Source organism: Cupressus sempervirens, chromosome 2 (genome assembly GCF_028749045.1).
Source record: "Cupressus sempervirens isolate cs-2001-9-10 chromosome 2, ASM2874904v1, whole genome shotgun sequence".
NCBI lineage: Eukaryota > Viridiplantae > Streptophyta > Pinopsida > Cupressales > Cupressaceae > Cupressus > Cupressus sempervirens.
The window spans coordinates 665125107-665150706 of NC_143119.1; positions in this window are offsets into that span (position 1 = coordinate 665125107).

The window sequence follows — 25600 nt, forward strand, 5'->3', positions numbered from 1 at the left end:
ATCAAAGTTGAAGCTCAGTCCATACCGATCACTTTGAGTACCATGAACTTGGTCAACACTAGATGACTCGGTCAACACTAAGAAACTCGATAGATAAAAAGTCACCTGGTTGACACTGCATGACTCAATCAACACTAGATTTACTTCATTAACACTATGATCTCAGTAGACACTATAGAGCTTGGTTAACACTATAGAGCTTAATTAACACTAAGATCTTCATTACTTCTACTCGATAGCTCGATAGAATCTTCTATGCTCAGGCTATACTAGAAATTGTCTCAAATGCTTGGTAGATACTATGAAGCTCAACATGAACTAAATTTTGACTACTTAGCTTGGTTGTAACTGAAACACTAGTTAACACTGCTAGATGAATGACAAGCTTGATAGCAACTATAGAGCTTGGTAGAAATGTAACCAACTAACTACATGTTAAGTCACTAATAGAAAAAATTACCTTAATGCCAATAATCTCCCCCTTTAGCATTAGTGACAAAAACCATTCTTGTACCAAAAATCTAAATTCTCAAAATTACAAGTCAAAAAATTCCTTTTTCAACATACTATGTCTTCAACTCAGTTTTGAATTACTACTGTAGCTCAGTAAATTACTCTATTTTTTTAATTTTTCAAATTTATTTTGTAAACATATTTACTGCTCAGCTATACATATACCTACATATTACTACTCCCCCATACATATATCTCTGATAATATTTTCTATACAAATAATCTTCTTCTCTCCCTTTAATCATATCTTCTCCCATACTCTGTACAAATAATCTTCTTCTCCCCCTTTTTGATGTAAATTCCAAAGGTGCATGATATCTATAAGTTAATTCCAAAATGTGACAAGAAATTATGTGTTCCTTCAAAATGATTGTCATAGTCTTGTTGCAATTCTCTTGAATACCTTACTTGCATGCAAGGCTATCTATACCTCTACTAATAGTTCCATCATGTGGTAAGCTATCAAGAAGTTGTTGATATGGATGAGTGTCTTTGCATGTGCAATGTGCTTTTCTAGTGCATCTATTTTTTGAAATAATTATTCTTTAAAATTTTGCAAGTTTGGCCATAATTCTAGCTTCTTTCCTCAACAATTCTTCTTGGAGATTTGTCAGATATTTGATCCTTGTAAAATGTGTAGAACTATAACCAGGATCAAGTGACAACTAGTGTGTACTTTCCTTCATATCCTCATCTATCTTCGATAATTTATCCTTAATTTCCCTTGTAAAGATATATGTGTCACTCAATTTGACAAATAATGAAACAACATTATTTATAGATGTTTCTAGTGAAATAATAATAATAGACAACTCTACTTGATAAATAGAAATGTTCTATGGTACATGTTTCAAAACTTGATTTTCAAATTTTCTCTTAGCTCTTTGTAAATTTTTTCATGTCCATTCAATTATTCATTGTACTTGTGGACAATTTTAGCTAAATGATCCAGAATAGGTTGTTTCCCATCAACCTTAATATTTAGAACATCAACAAATATCCTCTTTATGTCCTCAAGGACCTGATTAATCTTATTCCTTTCTTCTCTAAGCTTCTTTTGCTTAGCTCTTTTCTTCCAAAATTCTCCAATGGTATCCATCTCTTCAGGAGTGAGGTTAGAGGTATCCCAATTTAGAATAATAATATCCTCATCTAGATCAATTTCTTTCTCTTCTTTACCTTTAATCTTTGGAATGGTAGAATGAACAATTTCTTTTCCATTATTCAAAAATTCAATGCTCAGTTGATACCGATTCTCAACTATCATTGCACTAGCCATGGTGGAATTAATAGTTGAAAGAGTAGGAATAACACCAAAAATACTAATAGTAGAAATAACATTAACAATATGAATACCTTTATATTTCTTGGTTAAGCCTAATAAGACATGTTGCTTGGTAGATGAAGTGCTAGGCACTTCAGTCATTGAAATACTTAGTAAGGAAATTCTAGAGATTGGTTGAGTGCTTGGTGTAGAAGATTTGACCTCAACCAACTCGGTAGAAGACTTCTTTGAGCTTTATTACATTAAGGCTTTTCTTGGAGAGTGAGGAAAAGAACTTGTAACTTCTGCTGCAATCTTTTCTACACCTATTTCCTCAATACTTTGTATTTCTAGAAGACTTTCTCTAGTGGATTCTTTCTCTTCTTCCCTATTATCAGGATTGACATAGTCTATTTCATCATCTTCGATTTCTACTTCTTCTTCAGCATCATCATCTTCACCATCTTTATCACAAACATGCACAAAAGAGTCACTAGGCTTTTGTAGCCCATAGATGTTTTACCATTTGGTAGTAGTAGACTTCATCATAGATTCAATGTCTTATAGAAATATTAAACATTTATGGAATTTGGGTGTGATCTTCTCATTTTATTTCAATTCTTGTTTCACCTCTTTCTCACTAAGATTCAACATAACATGTCTCAATGTTTTTCCACTAATGTCTTTGGAAACTTTCATTGCACTATCCCATTGAGGTCTAACTACTTTCGAAAGTTCATTAGGAACTTGGTGTGGTGTGTTAGCTCATTAGGTGAATACTTCCACTTACCCAATTTCTTCATAAGGGTATCCTCAATTTTCTTTTTCTCCTCTTCATTTCTAGTCTCATACTTAAGAGACCTGAAAACATGTCATACCTATTCCTTGTTCCATCTTCTTCAATATTTCCTTGAAGGGTAGGGGCATACCTATGAAAGATAATCTTTTCAACCTCATCCTCTTCACCCAACTTCAATTTTGTCTTGGATTTGGAAGATCTTATTGTAAACATAGTAGTGGAAGACTTGGTAGGTTTGGTTATTATAACCTTCCCTTTCTTCTTCGGAGGATCCTCTTCCTTAGGTTATGCTTTCTCTACATCCTTCTCTTCATCTTCATCTACTATATCATCTCATTTTCCCTCAATAAGCATGAGAGGATAGATTGATTGCTTAGTATTATTCATTATTCTCTCAATCCTTTTCTTTCCCCTATTGACTACTTGGGGTACCTTGATTTCAAGATCAGTTATAGCCTTAGCCTCTTCATAAGTTCCAAAATATCTTTTCTTAGGATCCATAGGATCATTCAGTAGATCTTCAACAATATCTTTAGTGTCATTGATGTTAACCTCATATTCTAGAGGATTAACCCATGCCACTCTAGGCTTGATTGCCTAAATATAAACCTTGTCATAGTCAAGCATGAAACATATGTCCTACTCATAATCTTCTCCTAGTTTCCTAGGTATCCTAAATCTATTTTGCATCTTCTCCTTGAAAGTCTCAAAATAGTTATCCATAATATTGCTAAATTTTTCTCCCAACTCTACTATAAATTTATTCATTTGGTACAATACTAGAGTATCTTTCTTCCATACTACAATACCTTTAGAAGGGAAACACTTCTAAACATAGAAAAATAAACATGTCAAGAGATAACCAAACTTGCACATACTATTCTTTGATATTTAGATGCTCTCCATATTCTTTCTCAATTTATTTAGCAATAGCTCGGTGAAGTTGAAGGACACATTATTCTTTACCACCTTGTACACTAGGTCAACTACTTCACATGACATGTTGTTGAACTAACTTGAGCTATAGATTTTGTGAGCTATCACATGTATGAGAAATTTCAATTCCATATCAATTACATCACTAAATTTCATGCCTCTTCTATCCCATTCGACAAGAGTCCTCTATGCCAAATCAACCTGACATAGGGTTTTAGTGGTTTTTCTTCATTCAACATGGGCAATCAAGTAATCATGTCTATCATCTTCTTGGTTATAAAAATAGGATGACCTAATGATAATTGTATGTTATAAAAATGAATCAAAATGAGTTTGATCCACTTCACTTGAAAACCCCTCAGCATATGCAAAATATGTGTTAAACCTTTTGTCTCCAAATGCTTGTGCTCAAGTTTTAGAACACCATCCACACAATTTTCATTGAATACCTCATTCATCTCTAAGGTTCCAAGCTCTTCAATAGAATAGTGATAAAATGATTGGATGTCATGGACAAGAAGTACCTTATTTAGAATTTGGGATTGTGCTCCAGCACGGTGAAGTGCCTCTATAATTTTCTAACTTAATTTGAATATGGGAGCCTTGCAATCAACTCCATGAAGGAACATTTTTGAACCTTTCGTAATCTTGTTGCTAGAAGATGCCATCCCTTGGTAGGGTTTTGAACATGGAAGAATCTTCAACAATGACTGCTTAAGTTACTTCGAGGCTTTGAATTTTCTCTTTGCTCTATGCTCTAAAATTTGCAGTGAAATAATACATTTGATTTCCTCCTTTTAACAAATTTTGTCTTTTCGATCACCATTAATGCTTCTTACAAATGTTTGCTCAATGACACATTGTTCTCCACTTAGTTTGCTATTTAATTATTGAAAGACACTTTCAACTTAGTAAGGTCTCATTACTTGGTAGGAACTACCAACTCAACATCTACATCCTAAAAAAGATATGCAACTTGATCTTGCTCAATAAGGACTTGAACTTCTATCATTACTTGACGATCCTTATGCATTTTGAATGCTGATATGGATCATCCTAATTTCTAGATAGAACTAATGTTTGATGATTTATTTTGAATCATAGTTGTAGTGATCTCCAAGGGGAACTAAGAGAAGGTGGTTGAGGCACTCAACTCATTGACTTGGGTGTCAAAAACTTTAGGACTTTGGCTTGCATTCTGTAGAGATTTTTGCACCCGTTGCTGACTCATTTGTTTTTTGATATTGTTAGCTTGACTTTCTTTTAATCTTCAATACTACTATGTTCATACAATTCTTGGCAAGATCTCCAAGTTCTATACAAACAAAATGTCTCTTTGTAGTGTCTCTTTTCCTCATGTGATGTTTCACACAATTTCTCCACTGTGCCCAAACTCACCACAATGGTGACATCTACACGATGTATTGTAATCCCAACCAAATATTTCTTTCATAATTTTCTCTATTGGGTTCCACTTCTTGGTCTTGCACTCTAAAGATTTGGGTCCTTATTTTTTTCAATTGTGATGCTTTCCTTCAAATTTAGGTTTCTCTATGCATTCATTTTCTCTATGACCATTCTTATCACAATTGTAACACTTTCCATTGAATTTTGCTTTACCATTACTCCAAAACTTATTTTATGTATGGCTTATCTTACCACAATTATTACAAGTAGGTCTTTTATTCTTTTAAGCTCCTTGCTAAGATGATACAACTTCTTATATATATCATAATCCAACATTTCCTTTGTGTCTATATTGAGTTTTCACATTTAACTAATTCATTCTTTCTTATGATTTCATCATTCTCTCATTGGTTTGATTTTCAATACTAAGATCATTCTGTAGTCTTTCATTTTTTGTCCTTAGATTGATAAGCTCTTGATTTACATCATTGAGTTGACCAATAAAGTTTTTGTGCTAAAGGGATAGTTGTTGAATTTCATTGTCCTTTTCTTATATCTCTTCTTTGGATTTGTCTTTTTCACCCATGAATTCACATAATCTGATTGATTGGATTTCTCTCTTTTTTCAACTTTCTAACTTCTTCTTGAAGATTGGAATTCTTCTCAAGTAGGTCTTTTATTATTGAATCAGCTTCATCTAAATTTCTTTCTAGTCATAATTCTTTAATTCTTTCTTCAATGTAGAGATTGTCATCCATTTGTGCTGCAAGATCTTTCCTTCTTTGCAATTATTGAAAGAGTTTCTCCTTTTCTTTCTTGAATTGTTCAATAGCTAATTCAAGATCCATATTTTCATTTTCAATAGCCTTTTCTAGCCTGTATACCTCCATTGCCTCTTATCTTATCTCAAGTTGTTAAACTTCTAATGTGATAACCAGTTGCTTTGATACCAATTGTTGGGAACATAAAGTAGGCTAGGTTATTGCGAGGGGAGGGGTGAATTAGGAACCAATAAAAATTTTACTCACTTGTGCAAATAATCCTTGATATAATATTCTAATCTAATTGTATGCATGAAAGAATGAAAGCAATAAAAAAATTCATAACACTTTGACACAAGATATAGTAACCTAGCAACCTTCTAATTAGAGAGGAAAACTAGGGTGGGGATGATATCCACAAGATTTAGTACTATAGTATAAAGTTTTCCTATTAAAGCGTACAATTGACCACTTCTAGTGATCTATCCTATTAGGAGAAATAAGGACTATTAGGTCTACCTTGTTAAAGGATTTACAAACATATAATGAAGTATGCATTGTGTTAGGATATTGAGAAAAATACTATTAAGTTCACCCGGTTAAAGGATTTGACTAATGCACATATTAGAATAAATCAATGGCTTCTCTATGATCTGTAACTATGATTTACTGAATGAGATTCCTTGAATTGCAATGATCACTAGAATATCATAGATAAATCTATGCTTTACAATATATTTCTTGTAGCCTTCAATTCACACTCTTCTACTTATAATTCTTCACATAATTGATTTTACACATTTGGATATGATACAATATATTACATATATATCAATCCAATTAACTACTTACCGAAGTTGTCTACAATACCAAATTCATCATAATTCGCAAAGTTGGCCCATTGTTGCAACTTGGGTTCAAAGGACAAACTCAATGATGTTCTGACACTCAAAAAACACTATCAATGCTTGGAAAACTATGGTGCTTAGTTGAACTCAAATCTTGGTCCATAATAATTACTTCAAGTAACACAAACTTGGTCATCAATGTATGACTCAATGAACACTGGGAGACTTGGTAGATAAAAAATCACTCAGTTGACACTGTATGAATTGATCAACACTAGATTTACTTCATTAACAGTATGAGTATGGTAGACACTATAGAACTTGGTTAACACTAAGATCTTCATCTCTTCTACTAGATATCTTGATAGAATTTGTTATGCTTGACTATACCATAAATTTTCATAGATACTATGAATCTTGACATGAATTTCATTTTGACTACTTAGCTCAGTTGCAACTAAAGCACTTGGTTAATACTTCTGGATGAATGGTAATCTCGATAGAAACTGTAGAGCTTGGTAGAAGTGTAAAAAACAAGTGTTAAGTCACTAATAGAAAAAATTATCTTAATGTCAATAGTTACTTCACATAGTCTTATTGATTGGAGTTCATGTTCTCTCTTCAATCCTATGGCTTCTTCATTCTACATGTTGTTCTTCTCAAATACATCTGTTATTATTGAATTTCTTTCACTGGGATTCCCACTCTCAAATAGTCCTTTGGTTTCTACTTCTTGATAAAGTGTATCATTTTGTTGAATGACCATATCTTTCCTTTTCTTTAAGGACTTCCTCAACTCCTCTCTTGTTGCTTCAAGTTTCTATAGTATGACCTAGATGTCAATCACTTGATTCTCAATAAGCTTACCCAATTCATAAGCCTCTATCACCAAGATCTTAACCCTCAAGTTGTTAGACTTATTCAATGAGAACTAGGATCTCATACCAATTTTTGGAAGTCTTATTGGGAAGCAAGATACTGAGAGGGGGAGGGAGGGTGTGAATTAGGATCTATAAAAACTTTTAGCTCCTTGAACAAAATAATATATTAATTGAATTCACTCCTCATCCATATCATATCTTAGATAATACACCATATAATTATTAGCTATAAAAATTAAACAAATCTAACTATGCATTGCTTCCATCAACATGAAAATGTAAACACATAACACAAAGATTTTGGTTACCCAAAAACCCTCCAAGGTGAAAGTAAAACTAGGGTGGGGATGACACCCACAAATATTGACTACTACGTTAATAAATTTTTCTTGTCAGTGTTAAAAAGTTAATCACTTATAATGATCTACCCTATGAGGGGTCTTCTCTATTAAAACATTTAAAAGACTGTTAAGTCTACCTTGATTAAAGGATTTAAACTTACAATGAAGTAAGCACTATTTTAGCAGACTTAAAAGGGTCTATTAAAACCACTCTGTTAAGATATTTTCCTTGATACATTGGTTATAATGTCTCAGTACCTAATCCTTCAATTTTCTCTTATGAAGCTAATTATAGATCCATACACTAGGATGCAAAGAAATAAAGATTAAAAAGACAAATTGTTAGTATTGAAACCAAACTGATATCAACTAGTGAAAGAGACCTCAGTTAAAGAAACATCTAACCCATCATATTTGGGAAGCTATTACAAGAGAATAAGTGATGACATAAGAAATTCAAGTGAAAAATCATTTTTCAACATAGATTTTGGATCTGTATTATATCATCATTAAATAAAAAGAGAGATAAGGGAATGAAAAAGTGAGTATCTCACCTAGTAGAGTGCCCACCCTACTTTTAATAATTAAAAAAATACAATAAAAGATGGCGTTGAAAGGTCTAATATGGTGGTAACCCACTAGTCAACCCACTAAAGTTCCATCCATAGATCAACATCCTTTGTATCACCATGTAATGGCCTTGTAAAGATGAATTATCCATGTATGGGAGTTAGCATATTGTGTTTGAATGCATTTCTCATATTGGTACTTAGAAAGTGGTTATGTGTTACCCATATATAAGATTTAGCATATATGTCTGGATGTGTTACTTGCATATGGGACTTAGCAAATTGTTATGTGTTTCCCACATATGAGATTTAGAAATGTGTTTGTGTGTAAAAAAGAGAAATAGATGAAGTTAAAATTCATAGATATGAGAAGAAATTTGAAAATTTACCAAGCATTTGGGGTAAAGTACTCTAAGCCATGCTTAGAATCAATATTTCCTATCTCCTGAGAGAAAAAATATATAAGGGAGGGCATATATATGCCACCCTCCTTATAATCTCTAGATAGTAGATAGAGAAGGAAAAGAAAGAGGATACCTACTTCATTCAACAAGGAGATGTCCTTAAAAAATAATTTTAGATTGAATTCATAACGAATAACCCTGTAAGAACATACAAAAAATCATGTAAATGATATATTAGTTATAGAAAGAGGATCCTCAAGAGGGAAACATCTCAATGAAAATATAGAGGAGTGATTTATTAAGATAAAATCTCCAAAAAGAAGGGAAGAAGAACAAGAATGCACATATTCAGCCCCCTAAATATAGCTGAAATAAGGATTCTTGGATGAAGTATTATGATGTCCAAACAAGGGAAAAAATATATAAAGAAAATAAATTTATTTGGTAATGAAGAGGTGATGACCTAGGACATAAAACTCTTGCAAAAAGAGAAAATCCATAGCTAACACATAATTCTTCATAAATAAAGAACAATGTAGCACAATAAACAAGTTCCACATAAGCTTGAGAGAAAGTAAATCCTTAGAAGGAGAGCTAAGGAATCTATAAAGTTTCTTTCCACTCAAGATTGAGACAATAAATAAATGGATTTTGTAACAAAATATTGAAGAATATAAATATGAGTCATAAGCAAAAACTCATAGCCATGTACAAAATGTAAACACCCAATATCCAACAAGAGAGATATAATGCTACACCATAGAGGGGATAAAAGATAATCACTTCCAATAAATGTAATATTGTAGAAAATAATATCATGGATAAATTAAGCTAGACATAAGATCATTATATGAGAAATATTATGATATAAGATAAGAGAAGAAAATTTTCTAGGAAAAAACACATGATCATACACATAACAAAGCAATACATACCTATAGATAAGAATGCTCCATACAATACTACAAATCTATAGAGAAATGAAATAGAGATAAAAAAATATGCCATATAACATTTGATTAACATTAGCAACATAGTGAACAATGAAATCAACACCCATGTAATGTAAAGAGATGTTAAATATAGAGATAATACATGCAAAGAAGAAGAATATCATCATGTAATGAGGAAAATACTATCAAGAAGACCAAATTGAAAAAATACAAGTGGAGAATACATCTCCTAATAGAGGAAAAAAATTCAAGAAAATTTAGGAAAGAAAGGATAACAAATTCTTTCTCCCACATAAGATTCATAGAATACCTATGTAGAGGAAAAATAAAAGATCCTAAGAAGAAAAAGAGAAGAAGAAATCCTTGCCCCTAGTGAAAAGGGACCTATTGGGACATTCCAAATGTTCATTAAAAAATAATGGGAAATCCACTCTAATAGGAAAGGAAAAAGACTAAGTAAAGAAATGAAGAAATTGTAAAATTTCATGTGTATAAGGAATAATTCCTAAAAATTCCTTTCCCTTAACATAGAAATGAAAATAGTGAAAATGACATGACTATTTGAAAAGAAAATATTCAAGAGGAATCCTAATTTTTTTAGTTAAACAATAACTACTTGAATATACACCTTCAGATCCAAATCTCTAAGAGTATCTAGATAATGAAGATCTGAAGTAGGTCAAAGAAGATGAATAGGAGATCATCGAAGATATTCTTGCACTCTTTTAGAAGGAGAATAAAAATTACCATTTATCTACCTTAGGAGGTATATGAATAGGATTTTTAATACCATGTTCATTAATACCAAGTCCTAATCCATTACAACCTTGTTTAGTAATCATATAATAAACTTTAGGATAATATTTCATTAGATTTTCAATAAGAGGACATTTTTCACCAGAATAATGAGCAAATGTAGTGTAAGGAATTATAATAGGAGGAGAAATAAAAGGAAATTTATGATTCTCCTTATTACAAGTAGAAGGAGGAGAAGGTTCATCAAGAAATGTGGTAACATTCTCATCATAAACTAAGGCTTGAGCTTGAACATACATTTGAGAAGTGCAACGAGATGAAGAAGGAGAAGGAGGATTAGGTGGGTTAAGAAAAGGATTAGGAGGATGATTAGGAGCATAATCAACTAAATCTCTCACATAATCTAAAGAAGAAATAAGAAAACCACATAAAGATCCAATCATAAAATTGAAAGAAGGAAAATATGTATTCATTAACCTCACACACCATAAAAAAGAAGAGAATGATGAGTTATGAACACTATAAAATGCATCAAACTCTTATATACATTATACATGCTATAAAGAAATACAAGAAGAATAATATTGAAAAAGATAGCCGTACACCAAAAGATCTTCATAATGCAAGATGTCAGCCAATGAAGATGCAAAGATCTAACTCCGAAAAGGGCACAAGGAAGGTTCACCAATTAAGGTAAAGAAAAAATAAAATGCAATAATTTAATTCTCAAATGAAAGGAAGAGCACTACAAGATCACCAATTAAGGGGAACACAAAATAAAATACAATAATGTAACTCTAAAATGAAAGGAACAAAGTGTTAGGTTCACAAATAAGGGAAACACAAAATGAAATGTAGTAATGTAACTCTAAAAGAGCACATTGGGTTCACCAATTAATGTAGACACAAAATGAAATGCAAAAATGTAATTATAAGAAGAGTGCACATATGGTTGGAAAATGGAAGTTGACCAACCCACACATTAATGAAGGGGGAAGACTATGATCCACCACTTGGATTAGATTTTTTTAACACAAAATGAAGTATTAATGCAAAACTAAATGTATAGGGATGAATAAATTAGGTTTATTTCCCTCTCACCTCCACCTTCAGAGGGTTTGAGAAAGAAGATAAATAATATAATATTGAAATGTAATGTATGTAAATGAAAAAAGGGGAAGATGATACACCTCATAACATAAAAATCTAAAAATGGTCTATCAGATGATGCTAGAAATTGTTGTAACCCAAGATCTAAGTTTAAGATTGCGTGACAAAGAAAACCCAAATTTTGTTCAATGATTAGTTAGGGAAAACTATATCATCAAGGGTGACCTATTCACCACTAAATCATCAAGGTGACTAATCAAACCTAATGAAATGAGTTCAATTTTGATTCTAATCTCATTGTTTCAAAGAAATATGAAAAGGGTATCTAGTGTTGAAAACAATTGTTCAATTGTATATTGTCTTTGATGTTACACAAAATGTCAAGTCTTTACCAGTCAGTGTCTGCCAAGCTCACTCAGGAAATTAAGATAATTTCTAGTGTCTTCTAAGCATTCTAGAGATAATAAAGTTTGAAGATGGTATCTACCGACTTCACTTGAGCAACAAAAGAAATTTGCTAGAAGACTGTGTCTGTCGAGTTCACTCAGGCACCAAAGAGAAGTTGGCACAAAACAAGTGTTAACCAATCTCAATTGGTTAAAAAAGGGAATTTAGTTTAGGATGTAGTGTTAATTAAGTTCTTATAGTTAACAAAGAAATTCTAAAGAAATTCTTTTCTGAGTTAATGTTGACTGAGCTAGGCCGGCTAACAAAGGATTTTCTTGAATTAGTATATTTAGTTTGATGGCTCTATTTGTTAAGTCTAGCCAACTTAAGGGATGAATATTGAATATTTGTAGGTGTATTAAAGCCAAATTGACAAGAAAAAATATATAAATATAATTTCAAGTTGTGGGATTTTAGAGAGAAGTATGAGATTGGAAAGATAAACCAAGAAAGTGAATTGGAAGGATAGCGAGTATCTTGAGTTGACCGAGTTGCAAAGTTTTATCTGATCAAAGAAGATCATGTATTCAAGCAAGAACAAAGATATAAACTTAAAAATATAGTTGTATAACCAATTAGGTCATCTCATTGTTTCTCTCTAATAATTGTAGCAATGTATCAAATCTCTGAATAGAGTTAGCTTAACAACTATTTTCCAAATCCTCTAACAAGGTGGCATTTTTAGATTGAAGTGTCTAAGTCCCTCTAACAAGGCAATTCTTAATAGGGTGATTAAATCCTTTAATAGGGTTACACCTAATAGTGTGTTTTGTAACCTTTAACAGGGTTGGCTCCTAACAGTACTCACTTTAGAAGAGTGAAAAATAGTGAATAGTTGCAATTGGCATTTTTTCCCAAATTAGGTTTCCACATTAAATCCTTGTGTCATATGTGTTCATTTTATTTTCTTTATGATTATGCAACTAAGTTAATTAAGGTTAATCACATTAAAAATCCTAAGAATCATTCATTTTAGTGATTTTTGAGTAATAAATATTCTTGTGTTTGTTGAGTGATTCAGTGCTAACCGAGTTACAGTAATATTTTTAGTTTCAATAGAATTTGGTTTTGATTTGTATTAACATCTAATGGATTTGGGATTTATTTTTTTGGTAATTGATTCATCTCTCACCTCTTAGTTACTCCTCTTATATTTCCAACATCTAGATTGCAACCTATTTTCTATTCTGAGATTTGAAACCTGCAAAATGAATGATTTTTTTGTTTGGGAGTTGCCTCAATCAAGACCTATTTGAGGAATTAACCCCGAATTGAAATAATGATAAAATGATAGAAATTAGTAGTGATATATCTAAAATGAATCAATGTAAACCTATGAATATGATCTTGAATTTGGAATGCAATAAAGTATGTAGATGTAATAGATTTGACTCAACTTCAAATGCGCTAGAAAGGACATTAAAGTGAAACCAAAATCTTCATGAGTGAATGTACTTGAAATCTTTCTTATCAATGTAGATAAATGTAGATCTTAAGAGGATGAATGTAGAAGATAAAACAAAGGATCTTAAATATATGAAAATAGATCTTGAATGTTGAAAATTCACTAAAAGATCTACCATAAACTCGTTCAATAGATTTAATGCTTGAATCCATGATCTTCAATAGAGAGATTTCTTAAATTTATTGAATTATTGACGAATGTTTGAGAACTTGTGAGATTGAGCACTATTTATTGAACTTGTGAATCCATGTTGAAGGGTTTATAAAGGCTCAAAATTGACTAACTCCTATAGGCTGACCCACCTAGGAATTAACACCATGAAAATACCTCAAACTTAGGACCTATGAAAAGGACCCAAAGTAGGGCCCAAGTAGAGACACTCTACATCCTAGAGTATTAATGAAGTGTTGCATCCTTGATGACTAGGGTCCAAAACCCTTAGGATTCCTTTGGGGTCCCAAAATAGGTCCTAGATCATAGAAATTAGGCACATAATTTGAGATATAGTCATTGTAGTGTGGAGAGTAGATTCTAAGTAGTTAAATGAAGGGAAGGAAGGCACTAGGTGGACAAACCATAAAATGAAATTAATGCCATGGAAATACAAGCTTTAAAGAGGATATATTAGGTTTTACCCCAAGTCTACCTAGAGGAAAGGATAGAAAGGGAGGAATGAAAAAGAGGCACAACAAGATTAATCATCTCACATATAATAGATTCTATATCATTACTAAATTAGAGTACTACCAATTTTAGAAAGTACATGGAACAAAAAATATTCATGTGTTCTCAAGTGATTCTTTTGATGTTAGTGGTTTAAGGGTGTCATAGGGTAGGGTCTCTACTCTTGGCTCTAATACCTTGGTGGTGATAGTGCATGGAGTTTGTGTGGAGCCCTCCAAAAAAAAAATCCTTGAGGACCCTAAGAAGTGATGAGAGTTGTTTGGAGCTAAAATTATTGGCAATTCCTCTATCCCTCATGTTGTATTTAGAGAAATTGTCAGAACAAAGAGTGTTCTATCCTTGTTATTGAGGTTATTAGGTCCTTTTTAAAGAAGTGTCATATTAAAGGCCATGTTGAGATTTCTACCCTCATTAAGAGCTCCTCACTTTTGAGTTTTCTTACAAAGATGATTGTAATTTTTTTTAATTCTAAGGCTTGTGGATGTTTGGTAAAATGGCCTTGTCCTTTTGAAAGTGGTCTCCTAAGTGTAATTATAATGATAAAGTATTTGTGCTAGTTTCTATGTGGGTGCAATTTCTAGGTATATCCTTGAATTTCTAGAATGATGAAGTTTCTAAGGGGTTGGTGCCATGCTTTGTAGAGATTGTTTCAATTGGCCCTAGCATGATTTATAATACAAGAATAATCTTTTCTAGAATCTTTGTAAATATTTATATATTTTAAAACTTCCCCTCCTAGATTTCCATTAACAAAAAGAAAGGGGAGTGGGAGCTAGAGTTTTATTTTGGATCCCTTCTATTTGTGTGATTTATTTGTAATAAGATATGTCACTAGGCCAAGGGCTATCTCAAATACTTGAGAAAGGTTGAGTAGATGTACCTTTCTTCTTAGATGTTTTTCTTTTCCCTTTTTGTTCCTCTTTTGAAACAACTTGGTTGAAGAAGAAAGAGGTTCCTAGTGTGGTAAATGGTGGCTTACCAAAGAGTTGTGATTACTTTTCCAATTAGGAGGTGCAAAGGCTTGTTGGAGACTAGGTAAATAGAGATAGTTTGGAGGATGGTCAAAATGACAATCAAGTTGTTGAGAGTTTATAGGAAGAAGATTTAGTTCCCTGGAGTGGAGGGTCTTCTACAAATCTGTCAGAGAAAGTTCAAATTATCATGAAAGTAGATCAATATCAAGAGTTAGTGATATTAGTGGTGGAAGACTCTTTGACTCTTTAGGATAGGGAGATTGATTCACTTGAGCAATCAAGTAGCATGAGCTTGCACTTAATGAAGAAGTGCTTGGAATGACTTATATTGATCAAGTCCCCTCTTTAAACATTTTCCCTCTCATCTAGGAAAAAAATATTCATGTGGTTCTTCCAAGGTTAAGGGTTGTTAGTTCCATGGAAGAGGGTTAGGTTTCCAATATTTTGGAGAACTCTAGTGGGTTCTCTCTTGAGTGAATGTTATTTGAGATGTTTTACTATTTAATGTTTTACATTTTGCAAGTTGGTTATTATTGGGATAATAAAATACAAGTTTATGTTACTAATAAGTTGTTATAGAGATCAAGTGCACTAAATATTAGATCTAAGTTGTTTGAAGTATTCAAAAGTTCAATTGGTACATCTCAAACTGAAAATAATTAATTCACCCCCTCCTCTCATTTATTGTAAAATCATTCTAAAAATTTGTATCATAGCTTGTGGTTCTTGTAAGGAAATTTTGAATGAACTTAAAGATAAAGATCAAGTTGTACATAAAGGAGGTACCCAAGTTGAACAAGGGAAATTTCCTTGCATGGAAAAGTTTGATGAAGCTACAGATTGCTAGAATTGAAGATTCAACAATATAATTCCTAGAACATGACTATATAGTAGTACCATCACCTATGGTATCCTAGTAGATAAGGGAGAAACAATAACAAAATCATGCAATGTTGGAGATTGAATATGGCCTAATTCAAAAATATAATTCCTAGAACATGACTATATAGTAGTACCATCACCTATGGTATCCTAGTAGATAAGGGGGAAACAATAACAAAATCATGCAATGTTGGAGATTGAATATGGCCTAATTTACTTAGTGTTTGATGATATAAAAGAGTGCACTATAAAGAAAATGTTGGAAAAATTGGCAAAGATCCATGGAGGAGAAAGAAAATACTAAGAGCCAAATCAAAAAGTTTGAAAGGAAATTTTGATGACATGAAGATGGTAGAAGGTGAGAATATTTCTCAATATGTTGGAAGAACCAAGGAAGTGGTGAATTCTATGAGAGGAGAAGAAGGAAAGATCAAGGATGAGATTGTGATCAACAAGGTAATGGAAACCCTACTTCCTATTTATGCTATTAGAGTTTCTACAATACAAGAACTAAGATGTACTCTTGGTAATGATCTAACCTTGGATAGTCTAGTTGGTAGACTTACTACTTTTGAATTGTCATATTTTGATAATTTAATTGCCCCTACTATTGAATCTTCTTTTAAGTCACAATCTAAGAAGAAGAAAGCAAAGCATGAGGATGGTGAGAGTGAATTTTCTAGTGATAATCTTGAGGAACTTGAAGCATTAATAGCTAGAAGACTACCAAGAGGGAAAGGAAAATTCAAAGGTAAACTTCCTATAATCTATTTTTCATGCAATAAAGTTGGTCATATTACTGCAAGATGTCCTAACAGGGATGAAAAGGATGAAAGGAAAGACAAAAAGTACAAAGGAAGAAGATATGGAAAGGAAAAAAAAGGATACATAGACTACAAGGGAAAAGGTAAGAAATCCTGTTATATTGTTGAAGAAGAGACTAATAGTGATTCTAATAGTCATGATGAAGAAGTTTATAATGTTGCAATGAAAAATGATTCTGATGAAGATGAGAAAAGTGTAGTTATTTCATATGTGAGTAAAGGTGATATCTAGATAATTTATAGTGGCTTTTCACATCACATGACTAGTGATAAAAGTAAGTTTGAAACTTTAGAACATTATAAAGGAAGCTGCATTTAGTTTGGTAAAGATGCACCATGTCTTGTCAATGGTAAAGGATCAATAAGATTGAATAACAAGATCAGATGTGATAATCATTATTGGTTTGAAGGACTGAATTAAAATTTGTTGAGTGTTGCATAGTTGAAAATTTCATGTTACAGAGTTGAGTTTCAACACAAGAAAACCAAGATCTATAATGGTTTTGGAGAACTGATTGGAAGTGGAGATCAAACAAGAGGTAACTTGTTCTATCTATACCTATATGATGATGCATGCTTATTCATACAATATGAAGACATTTTAATATGGTAGTATGTCATGTGAACTTTGATAATTTGGTAAGCATTAGTAAGATGAAAAGAGTGAGAGGATTACCAAGATTGAAGAAAACTAATAATGTGATCTATAAACAATGTCAATTGGGAAAAATGAAATAGTCTAGTTTCAAGAGAAAGTCCTATTCATCTAATGGTATATTGGAGTTGTTTCATACTAAAATTTTTGGACCTATTTGAGTGCAAAGCTACTGTGGTGACAAATATTTTATTCTATTCACTGACAATTACTCTTTAATGATAATTGTGATGTTTCTAAAAGAAATATATGATGCATTTCAAATGTTTAAGTGGTATTTTCCTAGATTTTAAAAGGAAATGGATAAAATATTGGAGTTTCTAAGATCTAATAGAGGAGGTGAATTCATATCTAAGGAATTCAATAGATTTTGCAATGATAAAGGAATAAAGAGATAGATGTCTGCACCAAGGACCCCTCAACAAAATGGTATAGTTGGAAGGAGGAATAGATAAATCATGGACTGTAGTAGGAAATTGATGATTGAGAGTAATGTTGCACCAAATTACTAGAGAGAAGCTATAAGCACTATAGTTTATTCCATGAATAGAGTATAGGTCAAGAAAGGTACAAATATCACACCTTTTGAGTTATGGTATGGATATGTACCTAATGTGAAACATTTCAAAGTTTTTGGAAGAAAATGTTATATACTAAAGAAAAATATACATGGAAAACTTGATGCAAAGAGTGATGAAGTCATATTCTTAGGTTACTCCACTAAGAGAAAAGCATACACGTGTTTGAATTCTAGTACTAAAAAATGTGTAGAAAGTGCAAATGTGAAAGTTTATGAATATGTAGAAAATAATGAAGGCGATTTTAAGAAGGAACTTAAAGATTCCAAAAATTTCAAATACATTTGTGAAGGAGAGCATATTACTCTACTTGAGCCTAAAAAGAAAGATGTCAAGAAACAACAACTAGTGTATGTTGAGTTATGATAGTAACCTACTAAGCATCAAGCACTTGGTGTCGAGCATCAACAAGTGATTGTTAAATAACTAGAAGAAGAAGGTAAGATAGATAAAGTACTACCTATAATAAATATACAAGATGAACCTAAAGAAGAAGTGAGAAACCTAAGCCTACACTAGAAAAGTATATGAGAAGACATCATACAATATATCAAACTATTGGAGACAAAGATTTAGGAGTCACAACAAGGATTAAGTTGAGGAACCAAACATGCGTACTATGTGAATTTGAGCCTAGACTAGTCAAGACTATACTTGAGAATGAAAATTGGATTGTAGCTATGAAAGAAGCAATTGAGAAGATAAAGAAGAAAACAACCTAGACATTAGTACCTAGACCAAAGGACAAGAATTTTATTGGAACCAAGTAGGGATTCAGAAACAAGATGACTGAGAAAGGTGAAGTTACAAGAAACATAAAAATATTAGTTTGTAAGGGACATGCACAAGAACAAGGAATTGAATATGGGGATACATTTTCCCCTATTGCAATATTAGAAGGAGTGAGAACTCTACTTGCATATATCACTTACAAGGGATTCAAAGTGTATCAAATGGATGTCAAATCTACATTCTAAATAGAATACTAGATGAAGAAGTCTATATTGAACAATGTGAATGATTTATTGATCCAAGAAATAGGAATATGGTAGGTAAGCTACACAAAGCATTATATGGATTGAAATAAACCTCTAGAGCATGGTATGAAAGGTTACACACATATTTATTAAAGATTGGATTTGTTGGGACTAAAAATTGCATGGTCAATTTTGAGAACCATTGAAAAAATTAAGCCCTTAAATGCTTTTAAACGAGATTCTACCTGGTTGTCAGCCTGAGACCTAATAGGTGTTTAATGTTTCTAACACCTTTCATTTAGTGCATCTATGTGTTCTATGAAGTTAAAATGACATTTGAAACCATTCTGCGAAGTCCCATTTTGAGCTAGTGTCAAAATTTGCCATTCTGCCCAAGTGTCAAATAACGATCAGAGGCCCAGTTTACATCTGAATATCTTTTATCCAGGACTGTATCATGACTAGTCACTTTGGGGATGTTTAGTGTCCATAATAGAGAACCTATGTTTCAATTTTCAAGTCATTTCAAATCCGTTTGACTAGGTTTCAAACCCTTCAAAGTTGGTCACTTACTATTTTGTACATTTGTGTAGTTGTTCACAATTCTGGAAAGCCCTGTTCGACCAATCATATCCTTGACCCAGTTGACCCAAATGAAAAAATTCTTTTTGCATTGTGTTCTAGGGGTAAGACACTTCATATGTTCCAATTTTGAGATCATGTTGAATCCATTTGATCAGTTTGCTAACATGATCAAAAACCTTGTTTGCATTGTTTTGTTACGGCTAAGGTATCCAGATTGATCCGTACCCCTGTTCGGCATGTCATAATTTTGATTCTGTGATTGGCTAGCCTAAATGGATTGTACCATTGAGTTGTGTCCTAGGAATCCTTGAAGTATGCCAGTTCTTAAGTCATTATGAATCCATTTGCATACTTTCTTATGTCCGTACATTTGCCAAAAATCACTTTTTGACACATTTGCCAGTTAAAATTTCCAAGTGCGTGTTTTTGGAAATTCGCCAAATGTGCCTTGTGATTCGTCAAGAGCCCAAACTATAGAATTCCTTTCTCCTCATGGCAAAGAACCTATATCCCATTTTTCAGAACCCCAAGTGATTGATAACCTAGTTTTATAATGCCGAACCCGAGCCCAATTTATGCTTTTTAACATTGTTTGCCTGCAGGGTAATTGAGGTATGAATGTTCGACAGTTAAAATCTTTTGACTGAAGATTCATCATAGGCTATAAATTTGCAGTGTGATAAAGTATGCAGGATTGAACACTCGTGCCGATTTTCATGGCTTGGTTACTTGATTAAGTTGGTTTTTACGGCCACCTGGTAGGCCCCCTGACAGGGATTTCATAGTGTTGCGAAAATGGTTTAAAATGAGTTTATGTGGCGTGTTTGTTTTCAAACTTGGTTTCCAAACAGTTCAAGGAGATTATTGGATCAGTTTGCATATCAATCACTTAGAAACGAAATTTTTTTTTTAGCCGGACCCACTTTGGGGTCCGACTAATTACATCAAATTAAAGAAGAGGCTGAGCAAATTGAAAGTTTTGAAAGGGAAACTTACAATGCAAATTAAATGGTGTTCAATCTGATGTTTCTCAAATCCTTATTGAAAGGAAATTGGTGTTGTTTCAAACATCAGTAGGAGGGAAAAGATAAAGCTTTTCCACTTTCCTTGAGGGCAATTAAAGTGAAGTTTCAAGACAAACTGGAGGCACTAATTTTGCTGGAAGAGTGGTCTTTGCAATTGATTCATGGTGGTTAGAAAGGAAATATATGTCAATTGCTTTTGGATTCAGTATTGAGGATAAGTGACTCTGTTTTTACAGTTAGCTTTGAAGAATGAAGACGTCTGCAAAAGGGAAGATTGCCACTCCAAGCAAGGAACTGGCTAAGAAAGACCACAGTGCCAAAATAAAGAGGACCCTGCATAGAAGAAGATGGAGTGTGCATTCACATAAGAAGCTCATGTAAGTCAAAGGAAGCTTCCACGCATTTTAAAAGCAGCTATAGTTAAAGAGAAACAATGTATAATGAGCACAGAAATTAAAAGAAGCACGTAGTCATCACATCCAAGCCAGACATCTATGGATCAAAGTAGCTCACACCAACTGAAGATCACCCACGTTTTCAATGATGGAGCTCCACGTTTTTGTTTGGGGTGCCAATTTAAAACAGAGCCTCAGCAATCAAAAGGAGCCGTAGGCAATCCAAAGAGAGCCCAAGTTGTGGCCAATAAGCTACAACATTAAGCAAGAAGCTCACAGCCACTGTCAAAGACCAGTTAAAAGACAATGAAGCTGCAGTATTAATGTTATAACTTTTGATCTTTTCACTGCCGATGCTGAGGAGGTAAAACTCATGGTTTAAAAAGAAAGACCATGCCATTAAAAAGCTATAGAAAAGAAGCAGCTCCATGCAAATGAAATAAGAAATTGCAGCATCAAAGTTCAAAGGGAAGTTCACGTGAAGGGCAAGTTAAGCCCGTTCAAGCTGCATCATCAAACTAAAAATAATACCCATGGCTTTTATAAAGGCGAGGCCAGTATTTGAAATGAAAAGGAGGCATGCATCCAAGAATGAAGCCGTAGACCATTAGAAAGAAGACCACGCCAAACGAAGGGAAAAGCCATCACAGGCCATTATCCCACATGGGCCGTGGGGAAGTATTTTTAATTTTTTAAATACAATACAACAACATGTTTAATATGAAGATGAGATTGGGGCTTTTGTAAGCCGCTCCAGCCTGTGTACTATAGGCCCGTGGTTGGCTAGCTAGCGGGTACACTATGAAAAATTTTGAACGGGCACACGAGTCAAATTTGATGATGTCAGCAGGGATAGGTGCCGGATAAGTCAATAATCCGGCTAGTCGCTATGTCACTAGCCGGAAAATCTGAGAAATTCTGACTAGTGACTTAGCGAGTCGCCGAAAATTTTTAGGAATTCGACGAACAATGAGATGCTCCAGATGAGAAGGAATTGCGACACGTGGCGCATCCAGTGATCCTCGCTAACTCGCCAAGTGAAAGATGCACGAGATTTAGCATAGAGAGTTAGCGAGAAAATGACATGTGGCATCCATTGTGCAGGCCCAAACCAATCAGAGTGTGCCACGTGGCGTTGGTCAAACCTGGAGTTGACCCAAATTTAAAGAGGCAAGGAAAAATAAAATGATTTTAAAATTTTCATTTTAAAAATTATTTTGTCAAGAGATTGACGTGCAGGATTTTTAAATTCAAAGGACAATTAAGCTAAAGTCTAAACTTTAGGTTAATTTAAATTTTTTTCAAATTTTAAATTTGAAAAGTCACAGACCTAAAATTTTCTGCCAGAGGACTGTTTTTCAAACGAAGATTTCATGCATTTCTCAGAGGCTAGATATGCCTTATCATATACCGTTGGAATCGTGAGAATCCAATTTTTCCGTTTCTGGAGTCAGCTTTTGCACAGGTATCATTCAGTTTGAGCTACATGAGGTTTTCTATCAGGTACCTAAAGTGCAACCATATTCATACCAAGAAGTTCAGATTTGTTTTTTTTTGTCAAGATAATGACCTAGATATCAGTAGAAGGCAATGGAAATACAGTTAGGGTCGAATTTGTTCTGATTTACTTAGTAAAAAACTCATTTTCACTGGCTTTTTCATTGGGCAATCAGATATTTTGGCAAGTAAAGGGTTTTCATCATTAGGCAAGGATATTTTGCAAGTTTCTTACAGATTAATGATGAAACAAAATCAGATCAGAAGGGATGAAAGAAGAAAGAGGTTTTTCAGTTACAGAGGATTGGATTTCAAGTGGACACCTGGCAATTGCATATCAGATCCGGGAATTCATTTCTTGCTATATCTTTCTTTCTTTTTTCATTTGTAAGGGTTCCAGTTTTTGCACTGAGAAACCATTCTTCAGCATTTCTTCTTGTATTGAACAACATTTTAAGTTTTATGCAGATAGTTCTTTTCTGTTAGGTGATCTATGAGTTTTTTTCTGTACATTTCATGTATTTGATTTCAAGGAAAACAAATAAAATGCAGCAAAAGTTTGAAGTTCAGTTTGAATCTTGTCTCATGATTATGGCTCTGTTATTTCTTCTAATTTGTGATCAAAGAGCATGAATTAGGTTGCATTACATTTTGAAATGTATGTGGTTAAAATGTCTTGCTTATGGAACAAAGAACCATGTAATTGCTTGATATTTGTCACAGGGTTTGCAGATTTCACGATAGGATTTTCTGAGTATGAGATTCATTCTGTAGCAGATGTTTATTCACAAGGTGAAAGATAGATCAGGGATCTTGATGTAGAGATACGTCTAAGGATCCCAAGAGATGTATGGTTATGATTCATTTAATTGCCCAATGGATAAGGCACTGGTCAGAGATAGGATCATTAAGTTTTGTTGCTCATACTTGGGTCTTGTTGATATCAACATATTAAATCACTTTTCCCTTTTATGTTGAAAGCTATTCAATGTTAACCCGCAAATAGCTTGCCAGTTTCATGAGTTATGTTCTTAGCTATTTCATGTTTGTGATTCCTGGTTGAGTGTAGAAGAATTAGGGGTTTCATCTGCTTTTATAGATCCTGAATATGGTTATTGCACTGGTCACATAGTCAGATCTAAAGAGGTTCACCCGCCTAGGTTTTGCAGAGCCTGAAGTGCAGAAGGAGTACGGCCTTATAGTTGGCCTGGTGTCTGAATGGATGTGTTGATAATGGGAGTTAGCTGCCCCTAGATGCATCTTGTTCTCATCAGGGTAATTGGAAATGGGTAACGTTTTCAAACACCAACAGGATTTGCAAGGACTAATGATAATGGTAATCTACATTTGAAGATTGAACCTAGAAAAGGGATGTTGTTAGTCGAGATATTTGTGGATGATATCTTATTTGGAGGACAAGATTAATTATCTCAATCATTTGTTAATGAAAGGGTGAATATTTTGAGATGTCTATGTTTGGAGAGATCAAATTCTTTATCGGTCTGCAAGTATATCAAATCAAGAAGGGTATATACATTACAAAAACCAAGTACATGAAGGTGATATTGAAGACTTTTGGTATGGAAGACATAGACCGGTTGGAACATATATGGCTATTGAAAATAAAATTTCAAAGAATGATGATTTTGTTGATGTGAATCAAAGATTATATAGATCAATGATTGGAAAATTATAATTTGTTGTTCACAATAGACCATATATTACATTAGTAGCTAGGATTATTGCTATATTTTTTGAAAATCCTAAGGAGAATCACATTATAATTGTGAAAAAGATACTAAGATACTTGAAAGGAACAAATGAATATGGACTATACTACAAGAAGAATGATAAGTTTGAACTAAAAGTGTATATCAATGCAGATTCAACTAGAAATATTGATGACAGATTGACTACAAGTGGTGGAGCTTAATTTCAAGAAAAGAGATTAATTTGATGGAAAAGCAAGAAGAAAAACTATATTTCTCATTCTATAACAGAAATTGAATATATAGTAGTAGTAGTTAATTGTTCAAACATAGTGTGGATCAATAAATTATTGAAAGGAATGAAGGAGAAGATTATTGAACTAGTTGTCATATTCCATGATAGCACAATTGCTATAAACATATCTAATAATCTTGTGATGAATACTATGACCAAGAATATTTCTATCAAGTATCATTACTTGAGAGAGTTGTTACAAGACAAAGAAGTGAGATTGGAGCATGTGAATACAAGGGAAAAGATATCTGATATACTCAAAAAAATTTACTTAAGGATGCTCATGAATATCTCAGAGATAAATTGGGAGTTATTCTCTTAGATGAAGCTACCTAAGCCAAGATGGAGCTCTGCATCAATTTTTTTATCAAAATGTCTTACAAATTGATGTAGAAGGTCACACTTTAGGACCTACCTAAATCTTGTAAGAAGATTGTGAGGAGTTCATGCTAAAAGGTTGAAAAAGTTTTAGTCATAAGCAATATGAGAGAGGGAGAATCTATTAGAAATAATAGTCCACCATGATAACTGAGAGAGGAAGGGGGGGAGGGGGTGAATTAGTTATCCAATTACAATGTTTATCAACCTTAATTAATCTTAACAATTCAATAAAAGTAAAAAACAAACATAACAACATGCACATACACAATTACACTAGATTTGTTAACTATTGAAACCCATGACCAGAGGAAAAACCTTGGTGGGAATGATGCCCACAAAGATATAATGATATATATTCCCTGCTAGAGGATGGACCCTGTTAGGAGTCTATAAACACATTCAATACATAAAAGTCCATGTTAGGAGACTTTGTATTCCTATTAGGAGATTGTAACCTTGTTAGGACTTGTAGAAGGTAGAAGGAACCACTGTCAAAATAGCTTCTGGGGCAAGACCACTAGACTTCACTATCCAACTGATCTCTTAACAATTCCTTACAATATAATTGTTCATGCTGTGATTTATCCTCTTTCCTCTATCTTATCAACCAGACCAATCACTATTAGACCTTATAAACTAGGTCACCAACCTCAGATCCAAATGTCAAACCTCAAATCTTAAAATA